The 19436-nt window shown below is 44.1% G+C and overlaps 1 protein-coding gene across 2 annotated transcripts in view; it reads right to left on the bottom strand.

The window, feature by feature from the left end:
* Nucleotides 1-14315, bottom strand: part of Minar1 (membrane integral NOTCH2 associated receptor 1) — a 37072-nt gene extending 22757 nt beyond the window's left edge. For both annotated transcript variants that reach the window (XM_045159958.1, XR_006639284.1), the window contains exon 1: nt 14107-14315. The gene's annotated coding sequence lies outside the window, so the exon portion shown is untranslated. The remainder of the gene's footprint in view (nt 1-14106) is intronic.
* Nucleotides 14316-19436: the final 5121 nt, after the last annotated feature.

The raw sequence follows: 19436 nt of genomic DNA, 5'->3' as shown, positions 1-19436 counted from the left end.
CCCTGGGCATATATTCATAGAACTATATTCCATGAGAGAGATACACATCCATGTTCACTGATGCTCAATAGCTAGGAAATGGAACCAGCTTAGACGTTCATCGACTGAATGGATAATGACAGTGTGGTATACATACACAGTGGAATTTTATTCTGCCATAAAGACAAATTAAATTGTTACATTTGCAAGAAAAAAACATGGACATAACTGGAAAAAAATTATACTGAGTTAACCCAGTCTCAGAAAGGCAAAAATCACATGTGCTTTCTTATTTGCAGATTTTAACTTTCATTGTTTGCATGTATGTAAATAAGGGTAAGAGAAGGGCATAGGCTATGAAACTAGACAGGAGACCATGAGGGGGAACAAGAGGTGATAAGAAAGGGGGTGAGGGCATAAGGACACACGTGCCATGAGAGCAGAAAGGAAGCTATGGGGCCCTGGGAGAGGGCACAAGAGAGGAAAAGAAGATGGGGCAAAAATGAGGGAAAGGGAAAAAAAAACAAAACAAATTTTGTTTGAAAAGTGTCACAGTTGAAGCTAATATGTTTTACTTTAATAAAAATAATAAATAAGATGGGCTGGAGAGATGGCTTAGCAGTTAAGTGCTTGCTGTGAAGCCTAAGGACCCCCGTATGAGGCTTGATTCACCAGGTCCCACGTTAGCCAGATGCACATTGGGGCGCACTCGTCTGGAGTTCGTTTGTAGTGGCTGGAGGCCCTGGCGTGCCCATTCTCTCTTTCCCTCCCTCTATCTGCCTTTCTCTCTGTCGTTCTCAAATAAATAAGTAAAAATAAACAAAATTTAAAAAATAATAATAATAATAAATAAGAATAAAATTTCACATAAAAAGAGATGGGGGCTGGAGAGATAGCTGAGTGGCTAAGGCACTTGCCTACAAAGCCAAAAGACCCAGGTTTGATTCCCCAGTACCCACAAAAATCCACATGCACAAGGTGGCACATGCATCTGGAGTTTGCTTTCAGTGGCTAGGGGCCTTCATTTGCTCATATTATCTCTCTCTCTCTCTCTCTCTCTCTCACACACACACACACACTTTCTCTCTTTCTGCTTCTTTCCTTCTTTCTAAAATAATTAATTAATTGAGACACAGGGCTTGTAAGATGTGATTAAGCTGTGGGTGTGGGTTACTCAAGGATGGAATTGAGGCCTTACAGAAGACACTTCACACAGAGATAGGCTTGCTTGCTCGTCCACCTTCTACCAGGCTGAGGGTACACCAAGAAGGCCCTCACCAGCCATTTGCAGCTCAAAAAAAAGCTGGTGATTTCACCTGGACTTCCTAGCCTCCCGGACATTAACATTCTCTTCATAAGTCACCCAGTCTTGGGTGTTCTATGGTAGCAGTCTGACAGACTAAGCTAAGTAGGATTCTGAACTCTGGGTAAGGACTTTGCAGGCAGGCCATGGGAGCTAGAATGGTGCCGGGGTGGGTGCTGGAGAGGGAAGGTCTGGGTTGAGGCTGATCACCCAAGCTCATGGGACACATTGCCTAACTAGGAGAGGATCCATGCTCTTATGTTTTTCAGAACCTTGGACATGATGAGCCAAGGGAGAATTGCAGGTCCTTCTATCTCCTGGTCCATGGACGCTCCCACTGCACAACCATCTGAAGTTCTATGAAGGGCAAGAAGCAGATATCTGAAATTTAATCCATTACCCTATGCCACAGTCTTGCCATAATAAATGTGGCTCATGTTCACACCACAAGGATAAAACGAATACCCACCCTTTTCCAACCTTTTATATTTTTAACTGCCCCAACTGTTGACATCTGATTTTAATCAAAACAGAGCAGAAGAAAGTTGAGATTTAGGATAACAGTGTATAGTGCTGTTTGAATCCTTGGGCAGAAGATAAGCTCTCTGAATTTCATTCCTACTAAGTCCCCTAAGGTTTCATCATTCTTTTTGTCACTAATGGCTCTGAGAGCTGATGAGAACAAGTAATAGAAACCTTGAACTAGATTAGTAAAACTCATTTACAAAGTATTCTTATTAAGGTATTCCAGTGTTCCATAATATATTGATCCTTCAAATACTGAAATGTACAGATGTAATGTGGCCACAATGTTCTTGCCTCACTCTCATAAAAAGCACAATGCAAGAGAATTTATGTGTGGTGTGTGTGGAAGTGCTAGCTTGTGATGACTTGCCTCTTTCTTTTTTCTTTCTGTATTTCTATTTCTTCCTTCCTTCCTTTCCTTCTTTCTTTTTTTCTTCCTTTCAACTGAAATTTAACGAGGCAATAGATTCCATGAAACTATAAAAGGAAGGTATCAAATCTAGGGAGGTAAAAATTTGAGCTCAGGAATGTCTACATTCTCTGCATTGCCTCTAAAAATTTCAAACTGGGACAGAAGCCCTCGCCCCCTCCAACTCCAGACAATCTTGTCCTCTGCGAAATCTGGAGAGAGAAGTGCATGGGGAAACAGACTGGGGCTTCAGTTTGTCAAACATGTCTCCAAGGAGCACTGCCCTTGTTCTCCAAGCTCTCGGCCAAGAAGTCAAGAAAAGCTATGCAGCAATTTCCAGCTCTGGCAAGAGGGTGCCCTTAGAAAATGTGAGGAAAAAAGAACTTCACATTCCGATCATCTAGAAACGCTGTGCAATATGCATAGCTAAACCTGCCGAGACCCACAGAAATGTCTAGGTGGCAGGCAGAAAAGGGGCTTGAAACCACAGAAGCAAGCAGGGGAGTTGGGACTCTGGTTGCCCCAGAGGGTGGGGCTGCTGCTAAGAGGGAGCAGAAGAGGAATGGGATATGAGGGGGAATCAGAACATAGAGTCTGCATGAAGCTGCGACCCCCTTGAAGAATAGAGCTCTAACTCACCAGCACAGGAACCATGAAGCTTGTCCACCTGGGCATTTTACGAAATAAAGTCAAAAGTTGCCCTGTACACATAGAAAACAAGGGACTGGGGATATGACACATGGATGAAACGCTTGCCATGACAGAATGGGTATGAGTTTGCATCCCCAGAGTTCATGTAAAAGCTAAATGCTGAGAGCACTTGTAATTCCAGTGTGTCTATGGTAAGAAAGGAGGCAGAACAGAAGAATTTTATGGAAGCTCACAGGCCAGCTAGCCTGGTCAATGTAATAGTGAACAACAATGAGAGCAACAGATCCTACATCAAACAAGGTAGAAGTTATTCTCTGACCTCCACATGTCTGCTGGCACTCACACACATGAACACACACACATACAGACACACATGTGTATATATTTGATAAATATGTGTGTACATATATATATTTATATTTATATATGTCTTAAATACCGTAGCACCCAAACTTATGCTGCCACTTCGAACCTTAAGAAATTAATTTAAAATCAGTTCCATGTTGAGAATACCTCTGGGACAGACAGAAACAGGTGCAGAATTGCTTTGGACAATGAAAGGTACATAGGCCACTTCTTCTTGAAGAAAGGAAGCAACACTGGTGTGGAATAATATTTTTAAAAATTAAAACATACATCTAATGTGTATTTTCTTAGCATTTGCACACACTCACCCCACATAAATTCACATACAGAAAACTTCAAAGCCACAAGCTGCAAATGAGGGAGAATGCAATCTTTTGCCTTGCTGGACCTCAGTTACTTTAGTTATAATACTTTTCATTTCCATCCATTTTCCTGCAAATTACATAATTTCATTTTTCTTTACCACATTTCCATTATTCATTCATCACTTGATGGACATCTACGCTGATTCCATTTCTCTGGATTTGTGACTAGAAGAGGTGGGGGAGGGTGGATGAAGGGCAGCCAAAAATATGTATTATGAAAATTTCATAAGAAAACCTGTTACTCTGTAAGCTAATTAAAATTTTTTTAACTGTACAACATAGAAGAATTAAATATCCCATAAAACATTAAAAGACAAAATAGCTAAAATGACTTGAAATTCAGTAACTTCATCATAGGGGACAATAATTTTTAAAATCATATTAAAATAAATCTATAATGTGTATATTTCATAAGTATAAAATATGTAGTTTAAAACACTGAGAAAATGCCATATAGCTTGAAAAATAAGCAACGGAGTAAACAGTGCTTATAGACAAATGTTCATAAAAAATAATGGACAGATTCTGTAATGTTATTTATGTTAAGTGAAAATTAGGGAACTGAAAGACAGATTAAAGAAAATTAGCAGACTGTAGCACAAAGGAAAACCAAGATAAAAGATATCAAATTGGAACTGACAGACATAGCTCTTAAAAGGAGAAAATTTAACAAAGAGTTGATGGAAGTTCCACATAGAAAAAGAGAGAGAATATCAGAAAGGTGATAATGAAAATGATGATGTCTAGGAATATTCCAGAATTTAAAACAAGTCTTCAAACTCAAGAAAAATAAAATTATATTTGTACCAAAGAAGATGTGTAAATAGTTGCAATGAAACTGATAAACATAGACAAAAATAAAATCTTTCCTTAAATATGAGTTCTGAAAGTAATTTTTCAAAAATAAATGTAAATGAACATAGGAATAAAATATTTAAAGAAAAACAACACATCATTTGTAATTCTATTGAAATAAACTTCTTTAGGAATCAAAGTTTAAAACTTCAGTTTATTACAAGTATTCTGCATTATAAAAGCTGTAATAGGGATGGGGAGATTGCCCAGTGGCTAAAGATACTTTCCTGAAAAGCCTAATGGCCAGGATTTGATTCCTCAGTACCCACATGAAGCCAGATACACAAAGTGGTATATACATCTGGAATTTGCTTGCAGTCCATATTCCCTCCCCTCCCCTCTCTCTCTCCTTTCAAATAAGTAAATAAAAATATTTCTAAAAGCTATAATAGGGCTGGAGAAAGATGGCTCAGCAGTCAAGGACGTGATGAAACTTGAAACTTCTTATGAGTTAATTTATATTATCTGAGGGAGAAAAAAGGTGTTAAATAAATTTAAATAAGTCAAATCTGGTGGGAAAAAAAATTACAGGTCATCATTAAAAAGAGCAGGCATAAACTACAGCAATTAATGAAGGACTTCCAAACTAGTGTAGCAGAAGCAAACTAAATAAAATCCAGTGACTTCAGAGAAGGTAAGAAATAAGGGGGAAGGTAGAAAAGCAAAAAGGACAAATACACATGTATAACGTAATAGAAATATCTCCAAATATAACATATCATAATAAACATAAATAGCATAATCTTGACAGTAAAAGGAATGACTCTCAAGCTACATTTGATTTGGTTTGATTTTTGCATGTGTATGTGTAGTGTGTGTGTGGTGCGATGTGTGTGTGTGGCATATTCATATGTATGTACAGATGCATATGTGCACATCAGGTGTCTGACACCACTCATCCGCCTGTTTCTTTGAGATGGAGTCTCTCACTCACCCTGGAGCTGCTGTTTTCAGTCACTGCTCTCTGACCCCTGTTGACCAGCATTACAAAAATGTGTGGCCATGCCCAGCTTTTTGCACAGATACTGAGAAACTGGACTTGGACATTCTCAAACACTCTGAGGCCCTTGTGCTTCTATGGCAAAAGCTCTTGACCTCTGAGCCATCTCCTATCCCACTTATTTTTCTAGCATAGGTTCACTCTGGCATAGGCTGACCTAGAACTCTCTCTATAGTCCAAACTGGCTCTAAACTCATGGTGATCCATTGACCCCGGCCTCTTGAGTGCTGCAAATGAAGACATGAATCACCATTTCGGGCTAAACTAGAATTTTTATAAATTAAAATAAAGCATAGTAAAATTCTGCCTGTAAGAAAAATGCCTAAAGTACTATCATAGAAATACTGAAAATATGAACATGAAAGTGTTACATGTCAGTCAAAACCTAATCAGAATGTGGTTAGCATTAACTGTAGGTAGGCTGACATAGAACCCAAAGATGACAGATTCTGGGGCTGAGGACAGAGCTCAACCAGTAAACTGCTTGCTGAGTTCAATCCCCAGAACCCAAGCAAAAGTGTCAGGCATGGTGACACATGTTTATAATTCCCACACAGGGGAAGCTAGGAAAGGTAGCCCAGCCGAGGGCTCACTGGCTAGCCAGTTAAGCCTACTTGGTGAACTCTAAGCTAATGGGGGACCCTGCCTCATAAAAGGAGAGGGGAACAGCATTTCTCAAGAGTAGCATCCCAAATTGTCCTCTGGTTGCACATGCATACACACACATGAACACACACACAAACCCAGACCCAAGTGTGAATCTAAGCTTTCACCCTGTAGATACACGACTGCAATAACTTCTCTCTGTGTACCCTTTTCCTTATTTGTCAAATGAGGAGGGTCAGAACATCTACCTTATACAAGTTGGTTATTTCATGTAACAGTATTTGGCATATAGTAAATACACTCAAAGTGTGAGCTGTAACTATGATTATAATGTGAACATAAATATGACTTTAAACTGAAAAATATCATTAGGAATGTAGAGAATTATTACAAAGACCAAAAAGGAACAATTAATCAGGATATTAAAACAATCTTAACTATTTGGACACCCAATAATATAGCCTTAAAAATGAAGGAAGTAAAAAAATTAAGGAAATGAAATTAACAAAATTTATAGAAAAACATATAAAATTCCCAAGCATATTTGTTGATCTCACAAAACATGATGGACTAAAGAAAGAAACTTAACTTTGTGGTAAAATAGCACAGCAATTACAGCCATGTGATTAACAAATTTGATCTGTAACACATGAAGTTAATTTAAAATTAACCACCTTATTTTATAGCAAAGTTCTAAAGAACTAAAGCTATGTGTTTTAAAGACAGCCGCATGGGCTGGGGAGTGGTTCTACAGTTAAAAGCCAGCCACATAGTATGACACAAAAATGTTCCAAGAAGACCAATGAATTTGCACCCTATACAGAATGTTTTCTTACAACAAAGCAATAAAACTAACAAACCTGCACTCAAAAATATCTCCTACATGTGGAAATTTAAATTTATATATATATATACATATATATATACATATGTATACATACATACATACATATACATACATACATATAGATATACATACATACATACATATTTCACACATCATCATAGAAATTAGAATACAACTGTCATTAAATTTAATAAAACACTATCAAAATGTGTAAGTTATGACTAAAGTTGTCCTGAACGGAAAATTTCTAGTGAGGAATTAATACTAATACTGGAATGTTTGATAGACAAGAAAAAAGACATCAAAATAGAAGAGGAACTAGTTTTAGGATTAAAAAGGGGGTTGGGGGCTGGAGAGATGTCTCAGCAGTTAAGGTGCTTGCCTGAAAAGCCTAATGGCCCAGGTTTGATATCCCAGTATCTACGAAAAGCCAAATGCATAAAGTAGCACATTTAGCTGGAGTTTGTTTTGCAGTGGCTTGAGGCCTTGGAGTGTCCACATTCATATTCATTTGTTCTCTCTCTCTCTCTCTCTCTCTCTCAATCTGTCCTTGCAAAGAAATAAATAAGAATTTAAAATGAAGGAGAAAATAAAATGTAAAAATAGCAGCCCTGACTCAGGTAACATTTAAGGGTAACTTTCTATGTCTCAGAAAGAGTTCTGAATACTTTGTGTGTATTAAACTCCTTTATTCTTCCAAAAACCATATAAAATAGAAACTAATGTGATCCCGATTTTCAAGCTGAATTCACTGTAACACAGAGCAGTACAGTAACTTGCCCGAAGTCCATGAGTGAATCGGGGTCTGAACTGCACAACCTAAGTCCAGAATGTGTGTGTACAGCACTGCATTATACATTTCTTTGCAAAACTGAGAATGGAAAGGGGGATGGAGGCACAGATACAATAGATTTTTTTTTAAAAGGTTTGAGAACACAAGCCTGAAGTAGTGGCACATGCCTTTAATCCCAGCACTTGAAAGGCAGAGATGGGACAATCACTGTGAGTTCCAGGCCATCCTGAGACTTCATAGTGAATTCCAGGTCAGCCTGGACTAGAGTGAGACCCTACCTCAAAAAAAAAAAATAAATAAAATAAAAAGTTCAATAACACCAAGTTCTGGTGAAGCTACAAGCAGATTCTTACCCATGCTGCAGGCGGGAAGGGTTTGGAAGACTACTCTGGACTTCAGATTGTCAGTATGAATAAAGTTCAAGGTAAGCAACTCCCTTTGTCCTTCAAATCCAGGTGAGGTATTGACCCTACATGATCACACAGGTTCACAAGGAGGCAAACTGTTATTGAACACATTTCACTAGAAAAAGAGTCTGCTAGAGGAATGGATCTGGGATTTCTCATAATGTGAATGCATTTACTGTGGATAAATCACAGAGAAAACTTCATAAAAGAATTCATGGGAAAAGAAAATGGATCCAACACATCATTAATGCAATATGAAGAAAAAGGAAAGCATGTCATAGCTTGCCTGCAAAGCCTAAGGACTCAGGTTCAATTCCCCAGGACCCACATAAGCCAGATGCACAAAGTGGTGCATGTGTCTGGAGTTCATTTACAGTGTCTAGAGATCCTGGTGAGCCCATTCTCCCTCTATCTGCCGCTCTCTCTCAAATAAATCAAAAAATATATACAAAAAAGAAGCCAAGCCAATCACTTGTTTAGAGGAATCATATTAAATAGAATGTACAAAAACACACTTGGGGGTGAAATACATGAATTTAAGACAGTGTCTCCCAGGAGGGGGGAGGAGAGCAATAGTGTGAGGCACAGCTCCTGCCATGCCATCTGGTGTGATCAGGAGAGCTTCGACAAGTTCCTACTCTGCTCCCATAAAGTCCTCTGGACAACCTGTCCTACGAAAGGTCTAGGCACAGTTTCTACGTATCCCGCAACAACAGGGTTTGGTTCCACCAGCCCTTCAGATAAGCTAGTCATGTCCCTCTGAGAAGAATCAGGGGCCACCATACTCTGTTGCTACTACAGAGGCAACCTCTGACAGCCTGCTCTTTTCTCTGCCTCTGAGTTTAACCTGTGTAACCCTGTGGGCTATACAATATTCATACCAGGCTGTGAGTATAGTTAATTAATGAGTCACTGTCAATCCTACATGTCCAGTGTCACATGACACATCATCAGCCATTCCTGGGATCTTGAGACTGGAATCATCCCTCACCAATGCACTGAAACTATAACATAGTTCTTTCTTTATACAAACAAACAAACAACATTGAAGTAAAAATGATGATGCAGTTTAACTGTTTTTTAATTGGCAACCTCCATACATATAAGAAATATGATCACAATTTCCTCCCACCACCCTCCTTTTCCCCTTCCCATCTCACTACATGGAAGGAACCCCATCTTCTTTCTAGCTCGTCCTTCTTTTATTTGAATGCCATTCTTTGCCCTCCTGCATCTTCTATGACAACATGTTGATAGGCCCAATATTATATATTTTAATCACAGTTGTGCATGGATGTCTGTTAGTCTATTTTCCATAGCTATCTTTTTAGAAATATGTATCAATGAAAAAGTCAAGCAGGGCTAGAGAGATGGCTTAGCAGTTAAGGTGCTTGCCTGCAAAACCTAAGAACCCAGGTTCTACTCTCCAGATCTCACTTTAGCCAGACACACAAAGGTGAGGCAAGCACAAGGTCGTACATGCCCACTAGGTGGTGCAGGCATCTGGAGTTCAACTTCAGTGCCTGAGGCCCTGACATGCCAAGTCTCCCTCCCCCCTTTCTCTCTCTCTCTCCCCATAGAAGATGAAGGACAGAGACCTTCAGCAGATGCTGGACAGAGCCACTGATGAAGGTGACGGAACATCTGAGTGGGTGAGACCATGCAGATGCAGTAGGAGACATTGATAAGAAGCTATTGCTCCTGTAATTTCAAGAAATATAATAAAATACTTAGGGCAGGAGCAATCCTTTCATCATAGAACCTAAGGATACAATTCAGTTGCATTGTGTTTCTTAAAACATTTTATTTTCATTATTTATTTATTTACTTGCAAGCACAGGAATAGAGAGAAGGAATGAATGGGCACACCAGAGTCTCCTGCCACTTCGAATGAACTCCAGACGCATGTGCTAGTTTGTGCATCTGGCTTCGCGTAGGTACTGGGGTATCAAACCCAGGCTGACAGGCTTTGCAAGCAAGTGTTTTAATCTCTGAGCCATCTCTCCAGTCCAGTTTCATTGCTTTTTTATATTTTTTGTTCATTTTTATTTATTTATTTGAGAGAAACAGACAGAGAGAGAAAGAGGCAGACAGAGAGAGAGAGAGAATGGGCACGCCAGGGCCTCCAGCCACTGCCAACAAACTCCAGACGCCTGTGCCCCTGTGTGCATCTGGCTAACGTGGGTCCTGGGGAATCAAGCCTTGAACTGGAGTCCTTAGGCTTCACAGGCAAGCGCTTAACTGCTAAGCCATCTCTCAAGCCCATGTTTCATTGTTTTGTATGTACTTCTGTTATAGCTGTTATCTGAGTTAATTATCTTGGCACGGTAAATATGGGTTTGTTTATATTTTCTCAGACAAGTGGAGGGAGCTGCCCCCTTCTGGAGCTTTTCCTGCTATTGGGGAAAAGTAAGAAGAATATGGTAAAGTGCCTGCAGACTCCTAAAGCATCAGTGCACTTTCATCTGACAAAATAAAATAACACCATGTGATTGAACCTACCTACAAATGAACAGCAAAATGCAATCTTACTATATGCTATACTCTATGGAGAATTGATAACCACCAAACATATATTGTCTATTCCCTTTGAAAGCAATCCACCCTAGGCATTAGCTTTATTTTAAAGGTTTTCTTTTTAAAAGATTTTTTTTATTTATTAAAGAAAGAAAAATGCAAATGGAGAGAAAGAGAATGGGCACACCAGGGCCTCTAGCCACTGTAATCAAACTCCAGACACATGTGCCACCATGTGCATCTGGCTTTACGTGGGTACTGGGGAATCTAACCTGAGTCCTTTGGCTTTGCGAGCAAGCACCTTAGCTGCTAAGCCATCTCTCCAGCCCTTAAAGGTTTTCTTATAATGACCCAGTCTGCCTATGCTAAACACTGAAGACAGAGCAGAAAATAAATCAAAATCCCGGAGCTCCTAAGATTCACATCACAGTCCTTGCTCAGCTGAAATATCATCATTCCCTTTGCATTTTGCAATGCACTCAGCAAGCATTTCCTAAGCACCTACTCACAAGTACACTGTATAGTAGAATCAGTGGATTCCCCTGTGGGCATATGGCATAGGTGAGACAGGAGATTTGGGTGTTTTAAGCCACAGAAGTATGCTGACTGTTCAGGGCTGCAGCATAACCTATCTTGGACCCGAAGCCAAAGGCATTTCTGTTGTCCTAGCGCACCCATCGTAGTTTGGCTAGCCATCAAAGATGACCCAAGACAGGGGAGAGACCCATAGCACACTGATCACACAGGACTAGAGACCATAGGACAGTCAGAGTGGGTAGTGTGCCACATTACTGAGCATGCCTTCCAATGATTCTCAAAGTAAGGAGCCTTTAAGGGTCCCAAAGGGGGCTTCAGACACCACATTGAGAATGAACAGGATGTCATGGTCTCCCTTGCTCTTCAACATTCCATACAAAGGGTTCTACTCTTCTGAGAGGGAGAGAGAAGGGAAAAAGGACAAGGATTCAATAATCTGGTTTGATACCTATCTGTCTATATAGTCTATATGTATGTATGTGTGTGTGTGTGTGTATATATATATATATATATAAAATTTATTTATCTATATAGTCTATATGCGAATATATATATAATTTATGTATGAAAACATGCATTCAAAAAAATGAAGTCATTTCCCAAGATCATACAGTGAATCAGAAGCATGCCAGCCACCTCTATTTTAAATTCAACAGCCCTCGCTTTTTTTTTTTCCTTATCTTTTTAATTTACACTCAGTCTGCAGGGTAAGCTCCAAAAACAAACATTTGAATGTCAGTGGGAGAAGCTAATCAGTGGGCATTAGCACCATATTCACAGAGGAATGTGGAACCTTTCCTCGGCTACACTGAGGATGCACATCACCACTTGGCTGGAGCAGCACGCAGGGCCTTCCCCTCCCAGCTCCTGGCCATCACTCAGACTCTGCAGGCACAGGCCGTGGCTGCAACACTGCCTTTGGCCTCATATTCAAGATTTCAGAAAAGGCTCACTGGGGCAAGAGTGAGAATCGCAGGCCAGTTCTGTGTGCTGTGTATAGAGGCAAAGCCGATAACCTCCAAGGAGCACAAATATTTCAGAGGGAATATCCAGAGAGTCAATAATATATACAAAGTCTGGAAAGACCCATCAAATTTGCCTCTAGTATTGGACAGAAAAAAAAATATATATATAACATCAGATATGCAAAATTCCAAAGGAGTACAGCACCAACAATGAAACCTTTGTCTCTCTTCCAACTATTAAGTGCTATACACCACTTCCTCACCAAATTCATCAGAAATGCAAGTGAACTATTTGATCCATTCTTTCCCTGGCAACTGACATTTATTTTCACATAGTTCCAGATCTATACAAATCACTCAGACACACAACAAAAATGAGAATTTACTAACCAGACATGTAAGGCTTTCCCTTCAGGCTCCAGTCCCTAAGAAAATGCCCACGTTAGCTGTGTCTGCAGACTTGCCACCCTCTCCTGGCCCACTCTCCCCCGCCCATGTGCCAGAGGGAAGCCTGCTCAAAGAGGTTGTGCAAGGCCAGGCACCATCTCTCTCCGACCCACTCTTATTTCCACAACCCTTGAAATGCTGTTTCCAGGCTCCCAAGAGCTGCTGGCCAGAAGCTCATCCCCCAAGAAGGCATCCTGTGCCCGCAGCAGGTGTGGGCTTCACCCTGCAGATATGGAAGGCTTCAGATATGCTAGTGGTCAGAGAAAACTGGAAAGACTGGCCAGTAACTGACCTTCTCCATCAGGGAAAGGGGTTAGTAGGAACTTGTCTGCTGGGAGATTGGGGTCCATAACTGGTCCCATACACTGCCCCTCAAACTCCTCCTGAAAATCCTTTATGTCCTGTATAAAATAACAGTAGAACCAAGCCATGAAGCCCCACTCCCCCATCATAGTCAAAAGGGCAGTTGCATGGTCCCACTGTTTTCCAGGGAAATCACCTCCCCCATCACCACCACCCATAGAGAAATATGGCAAGAAGGCTCTATTCCGTTTATAGCAAACTCTGGATTTCCCTCCCCTTGGTCTTGGCCAAACGAGACTTAATTCCCACTGAAAAGAGTATGTGAGCACAATCACCTTATCCACTGTGTGTACAACCCGTAAACACAGACACCACCTCCCAGCGAACAATGCTGGCTTGAATGCTGTAGGAGTCACACTACTCAGGCGCCTGCGGAAGTTCCCCGCAGCCCTGCGGAGCGGACGAATGATCGCTTTGCTGGTTTGGTGGCCACAGGGATTCTCGGCTGGCTGGCAGGCAGGGCAACCGAGCAGGTGGGGAAGGCTGCACAGGCATGAGATAGTATGTGAATGAACGAGCGCACGCGCCCCGCCGCCAGGCCTGGCTTCTCCGTTTGCTGGCAAGTGAAGTTTAGCATCCTTTTCTCCCTGGGGAAGAGAGACGCTCCCTTCCTCGTCAACGTGACTGGAAATCTCAATTTAAGAATGGACGCACTGGTCGGTCGTTCTGGCGCCAGTTCAGCTTTCCACCTTACTTTGCGCCTTGGTGGGTCAGGCTTGTTTGCACAGATCGCTCACCTACTTAACCCTCAAAATGCCATTTTCGGAAGCAAATTCTCAACCAGGACAACTTGCCCTAAACTGGTCTTTGGCCCTTGTTTCTCTTCCCTCCACCAAGTATGATCAAGTCTAGCACAGCGCGCGCGCGCGCGAACACACACACACACATACACACACACACACACACACACACACACACCCTTTTCACCATACCACCTAGTGCAGTGAATAGGGTCCCCGAGCGGTGGCCGGCAGTGGTCAGGAGCTGGGCGCAGACCGGAGAAATGCCCGCAGCCCTGGGCTTCACACCGCGCGTCCCTGTGCACCGAGAGGTGGGCACACCTCGCACACGCGAGCGCGAGCACACACACACACACACACACACACACACACACGCACGCACACACACACACCACACGTGCGCTCCTGTCCCCGCCGGTCTCCGAAGTTACCTCCGAGACGGTCCGGCCGCCGGGTTCCCCCCTAGTCCTTCGTCAGGTCTCCCGCGGCTCTGTATGGTAGTGGTCAACCCGGGCTCCAACGCCGCGCTTCCGGAAGGTTCCTGAGCCAATCGGTCCCCAGGCTCCTGGGCAGCGGGAGAGCTCTGCGCCTGGGGCGGCTCCTGGGGGACAGGGTGGCTGCAGCCACCACGGCGCGGGGTCCGGAGCTGCCCTCACCTGCGAGGCGACCACCAGTCTGCAGACTGAGCTGAGGCTGGGGCTGGCGCGCCGCGGCCGCCGGGATGCGCGCCGGGGTTCCTCGGGCACGGCGGGCAGCTGGTGCCCGCTCGCATGGCGTTCTAGCTCGCGGCGGCCCGGCGGGGGCAGGGATGAGGCCTCAGCCCCCCCCACCCCCAAGCGACCCCAGCTTCGGTCTCCGAGGCTCGGCCGGTGCCACCACGTCACGGGCTTAGAGACGGTGAGCAGCGCGGACCGGGAAGCCGGCGGCGGAGGACCAAGCTAGGCTTCTCCATCGCTTGCCCTCCCGGGGCGCGCAGGCTGGCTGGGCGCACGGGTGGCGACTGCGCGCATCCCCGGGGACCCGAGGGGCGGGCCCGGAGAGGGGCGCGGCTAAGGCGCCTAGGGGAGGGCGTGCCTTGCCAGAGGGGAGGAAAGTGTGGTGAGGGCACCCCCAGAGTCCGAGGAAAACGACGTCTGTTCGGTCCTGGGTCGCAGCTGTGGCAGCGTTGGGGGTGAAAGGGGCAGAAGGGGGCAGGAGCGAGTTGAGGATGTAAGCTGGAGGGAGCCAGGCTGCCCGGGCCACCCCCTGAGCTTCACTTCTCCCCACTTCCCTAAGCTGAAGGTGACTGCGGCCCCCTGAGGCGCAGCAGGGGCTGATGGTGTCCTGGGGCTCTCCGCGGCTCCCCGTGCCCCTTGTGGCGCCTCCGGTTTTGCAGTGCTTTGTAAGGCCAGGGCAAAGTGGTCGCTTGGCCCATTGATTTCGCTACCCTCCCCCCCCCCGCTGGCTGGTGTCTCCTACATTAGTACCCAGATTGGAGAGACTGGCAGTCACGTGACCCCTCCCCCCCCAACACACACACACACTCCCCGAATGGGTTTCCAAAAGTCCAATTCGATACATGGATCGGATGTGGTGGCCTTTCCCAAGTCACCCAGTGTGCTGCAGTGGGACAGAAACGCAGCAGCTGCCTCCGGTGCCACCATCTATACACAACCATCTCTCTGCCTCTGGGCAAGTCACATCAACAGACGCTCACAGCACAAAAACGGAGTCATAGTTCCAGACCCAAAGAATCCCTTTTTCTAAAAGAAAACAAGCACCGGTCCCCCTTCCTCTCCTCCCCCCCCCCCCCCCCCCCCCGTCACTGAACCACGGGGATGGAACCCTCTCCCAGGGCTGCAGAAGGCGGCTTCTCCAGGAGCCAATACGCTAGCGCCTGGCTCGCTTTTGAGACGGGTCTGTGGTCGGAGCGACGACCGGGAGGAAAGGCAGCCTTCCTGCGTGTGCGCTGCCTGGCTGCTCGTGGCCCCCGCGCTCCAAAGTGAGCCTGCTAAGACATGGTACTTTAAAGAGTGCCTCATACGAGTGCCAAGGGTCGCCAACTAGATTTTCGCAGAACTTCTTGCCCACGTTTTATAGTCCATTTTTCCTTCTGTACTGTGTGAGACAAGATCAAAATCAGATAGGAAGGGCAAAGGAATATGAAAGGGGAAAACCTAAAGGAAGTTGATTTGAGTCATTGTACCTTGACTGAAGATTTTTTTTTTACGATTTTATTTATTTATTAAAAAGAAGCAGACACACACAGAGAGAGAATGGGTGCATCAGGGCCTTTGGCCACTGCAAATGAACTACAGAAGCATGTGCCACCTTGTGCATCTGGCTTATGTAGGTACTGTGGGATCAAACCTGGGTCCTTAGGTTTCACAGGCAAGCGCCTTAATCGCTAAGCCATCTCTCCAGGCCCCACCCATTGATTTTGAACAGGTAAATAATACTGTCTCTTGGTCCCAAGACTATGTGAGTCAGTCAGCTGCCCATCACTATAACAAACATTTGTTAACTTTCAAGGGAAACCATAGGTGGTCCAACAGGAGTGGAGAGTGCCCGGCCCCCTTTCTACATCTGAGAAAGAAGCTTGTGTGCTGACAGCTGACAAGAGCCTTCCAGAAGCTCCGCCCCATTGCCCTCGGAGCTCAGCGTTTTGTTGAAGACCTCAGCCAATAGATACTTCCCCCAAAGAGAAGATGGGCAGTGCCCTGTAGCGGAACTGAGATGAGAAGCAGTGTAGCGCCCACGCCTTCCCTGGTGTCAATTTTACTCGTTTTCTTTTCACCCGTTTTTCTTCATCAAATACCACAACACAGACCAAGACCAAGCTCCAGAAGGAAACAGTACAGCTTCCTAAAGTTCAAAATCACTTACCAAAAAAAAAAAAAAAACCTTAATTTTCTCCTTTAGTTTAGCATAGAAATATTCAAGGTGGGGGTGAAGTGTTGTTATTTTATTGTGTGTTTCTGAAACGGTTTTTGAAAAACAGAAAAAAGAATTTTTGTTTTGTTTTGTTTTGTTTTACCAAGTAGGGTCTCAGTCTAGCAGAGGCTGACCTGGGATTCACTATGTAGTCTCAGAGTGGCCTTGAACTTGCAGTGCTCCTCCTACCTCTGCCTCCCGAGTGCTGGGATTACACATTTAAAAAAAAAAAAAAAATTATTTATTTGAGAGCGACAGACACAGAGAGAAAGACAGATAGAGGGAGAGAGAGAGAATGGGCGCGCCAGGGCTTCCAGCCTCTGCAAACGAACTCCAGACGCGTGCGCCCCCTTGTGCATCTGGCTAACGTGGGACCTGGGGAACCGAGCCTCGAACCGGGGTCCTTAGGCTTCACAGGCAAGCGCTTAACCGCTAAGCCATCTCTCCAGCCCGGATTACACATTTTTAATTTAAAGACGTATAAGAGGAACCAATGCAGTAGGATACCTGACTGTACAGATCAGTTGGTTCTGGCCAGACATAGACTTCTTGCCTGCTGCTTTCCCCAAAGTTACCCTTGAAGTGCTGCTGTGAGCCTCGGGGAACAGTCCTCCTCTCCTTGTTCTATTTGGTGACTCAGCTCTACCCAAGACAGACAGAGTGCATGACCAGGACAGGGGTCACCTAAAGGTCACATGCTGAACAAAGTGTTACTCTGTGGAAGCTAGTAGAACCTTTAGGAGGAGGGGCCTAGTAGGATGTCCTTGGATCATCAGGACATACCCTTGACAGGAATTGTGGAATCTTCGCCTCATCTCTCTTGTGCACATCCTGGCCACGAAGCAAGCAGACCTTTGAATGTTCCCTGCCATTTCCAATCCAGAGGCCCAAAGCAACAGGCCTGTCTGAGCTTAGACTCACACATGCAAAACAGGGAAGTCAAATAGCCCTGTTCTCTTACACGCTTTTTCTCTTAGGGCCTCATTAGTTGCTGTGAAGGGAAGCTGGCTAACCTACCCAGCGATGGGAGAAGGCTGGGCTCTGACTCTCCTTGCAAACACAAGGAACATCTTTATGTGCACTCCATGTCGCCCACCTGGGAAGAAGTGAGGTTCATTTCTCTGCATAAGTCACTGTACCTGGATCACAGCAAATCATGTATCTATGAACCCAAGGCATTAGATTTGGTGAAGGGTGCACATCCATGGTATCCAGAATGTGTAAGTAAAACTAAATTTTTCCCAGAACCGCTCTCTATCCAAGGTTTAAAATACATTTCCCTTTAGTATCTTATTGAAGGAAAGATCAAAGCCATCTAGGGAGGAAAAAAGTGTTTGAAAGGATAAAATAAGAGTGAAGGGTAGCCAGGTGTGGTGACACATGTACCTTTATTCCCAGCACTGGAGAGCTAGAGATAGAAAGATCACTGTGAGTTTGAGGCCACTCTGAGACTACATAGTGAATTCCAGGTCAGCCTGGACTACAGGGAGACCCTACCTCACAACCTCTCCCCCTCCCCCAAAAAGTGAAAGATTAGAAAAAGTTTTGTTTGGGGGCTGGAGAGATGGCTCACCAGTTAAGGTGCTTGCCTACAGAGCCTGACTACCTGAGTTCGATTCCCCAGTTCCCATGTACAGCCAGATGCACAAAGTGGCACACGTATCTGGAGTCCATCTGCAGTGGCTGGGGGCCTTGGTACATCCATTCTCTCTCACTGTCTATCTTCAAACAAATAAATAAAATTATAAAAATTATTTTCATGTGTTCATATTGGTCTATGAAACAGAAATGAAGGAAGAGGTCCTGACAGAGCACCACACGAGAAGTTAAGAATGGCACCAGGATCCCAACCATTCAGGGTCCATTGTTTCCTGTTTCTAGTGCTGTCCCATACAGGCTCCCACAGTTTGTTTTCTAACATCATTGTTTTCTAACATCATTATTGAAGGTATGAAAACCTGGTGTGGGCTTGTTACAGACAGCTTCCATGTTGCTGGGATGAACATCCGAACCAGACACAGTTTAGGGGAGGAGCAGGTTTACGTCAAGCTTAAAACCCCAGGGAGAAGTTCCGTCAGTGGTGGAAGAAGTTGTTTCCATACATCCAAGCAAAGAGAGACAACCAGACAGCCCCTGAAAGCCAAGGGCAGCAAGCACGAATGGGCAGCAAGCAGCAGGGGCCCTATCCCAGCTCAGATTATTCTCCTTATCTTTGGGCTAGAAATTAGCTCAGCCCCCAAAGATACCTTAGGTCTGGACCCCAGAATCCACTGCCAGGGGCACCTCTTCCAGCCAGGCGGCTGGATTTCCAAGTTACAAGCTTTAGTGAAACTCCTGAGTCCCTGGGAAGCATGCATTCTAACCATCACAGGGTGAAAGAGACAGTGCTCAATACGAAATCTGAAAGTGTGGTTTTTTTAGCCATGAGTTGAATGATATAAACTGCTGATGTGAATTTGGACCATTTGCCTTATCTACCTATTTTAGTCCTTTGGCACTTGAAATATAGGGTTCTACTTAAATTTAATAAACCAACTTTTCAGTGACACGTGGGTGATTCCAAGTGTATAGAATCTGAGATGGAGTATGAAATGGATAGATCTATGGAGTTCATGCGATCCTGTCTTGGCAAGTGTCATATTCAGTGAAACAGACCAAAGACATTCATCAGTAATCAAATTCTTCACTGAATTCTCTGAGGCTAACATCTTCCCCTCTCTCTAATACACTTTTACCTCAGCTCTTGTAAAGCCTTTTCTCTAATATTCCCACAAATTCTGTTTAAACACATGGTCTGTGCATGTTATTTCCTATCTTTTCTCAAAGTAGATTTATTATATATGTGTAC

The sequence above is a fragment of the Jaculus jaculus genome, chromosome 10 (assembly GCF_020740685.1).
Source record: "Jaculus jaculus isolate mJacJac1 chromosome 10, mJacJac1.mat.Y.cur, whole genome shotgun sequence".
NCBI classification, from domain to species: Eukaryota; Metazoa; Chordata; class Mammalia; order Rodentia; family Dipodidae; genus Jaculus; species Jaculus jaculus.
This window is presented reverse-complemented; position numbering and strand designations above follow the sequence as displayed.